Source organism: Barbus barbus, assembly GCF_936440315.1.
Source record: "Barbus barbus genome assembly, chromosome: 25".
NCBI classification, from domain to species: Eukaryota; Metazoa; Chordata; class Actinopteri; order Cypriniformes; family Cyprinidae; genus Barbus; species Barbus barbus.
Genome location: NC_136753.1, coordinates 27,154,363 through 27,155,627, shown reverse-complemented (window position 1 = coordinate 27,155,627; position 1,265 = coordinate 27,154,363).

The window sequence follows — 1,265 nt, the reverse complement described above, 5'->3', positions numbered from 1 at the left end:
CGGACCGGGGGGCGCGATAGACCCCAAACGCTTGAGAACATAAGTGAGGGCTACTATGCTGAGGTTTGACCAGTGCCTGTTTTCAGAACAACCTTGTCCCAGAAGGGGAAAGGGAGTGTCCTCTTTCTTCCCACTTGAGACAGAACTTTACAACAAATATTGCAATTTATTAGCATGAGCCCAACGGACAAGCCTTCTGGGGATTGAACGTTTGAAGTTGTGCCCTGGCCATATGCTAACCAGGTGAAGTCTTAACGGTCGAGGAACCATCACTCCAGTTTGACCAAGACCATCACTTTCTCTTCTCCCAGAGAGTTAGAGGAACCGCAGATTTGCGAAACGCCAGCAAATCCTTGTCTCCTTGTCAACATAAACTTGTACATGAATTTCAAGTATTATCAAAGAAACGAAACAAGCAAAACGATAAACAATGACTTGAAAACCATGTAGGTAGAAAGGCCATAGAAAAGAATACCAAGGAATTCTTGCAGTCTTTTGTCATTTATGGGGTAAAAGGTTCACCGCTGGCACTCCTTGGAGACTTCAACATGTTTTTTATTGGTGTTTAGGAGGCAGTTTCAAACTAATTAGCTTCATAACATCAATCTGACTGTTTGTTTGCATTTTTTTGCCTTTCTTCACCTGCCTACCCATTTCCACAGAGTAGGAAGAATGATTTATAATAACTAGGGCAGTCTTAACACCTCCTCCCACTCGCTACTGTACTCAAATCTTTTTCTTCTTTTGCTGTTTTTATCAGTCGGCAACAAAAGAGGATCTCTTTTTGATGGCATTAGGTCTTTATAGGAGAGTAATTTTGTGTCACAATAGGCCTGATTTCTTGCAATCTCTATATTATATTTTGCTTTTATTAGGTCATGTTTCCAACCATCTTGCACGGTCTCCTGCTACGACCTTACCTTTTCACCAAGTGTAATATTTGAAACACTGGTGCCAGGCAGGAACATGAACAATGAACACATCTGAATATGAAATAGCTTTGTTACCGTTGCCTACCAGAGATGATCTCTCAACGGTTCATCCATCCTCTTTGAATGAACGTAATATGCTGTGTCTTACGTTGAAGTGACTTCAATTTCATGTGTTTGGTGTGGATTGTCTAACACTTAGCTCAAAAATGTCTGTCGGGTGCTTTTATTGGTTCGACTGTGCTATTTAATGGTGAAGTGTGTCTGACTGTACCATATTAACACATCTCTTTGTGCTCATCTACTGTGGGAATGGATCTGATACATTGCACATTG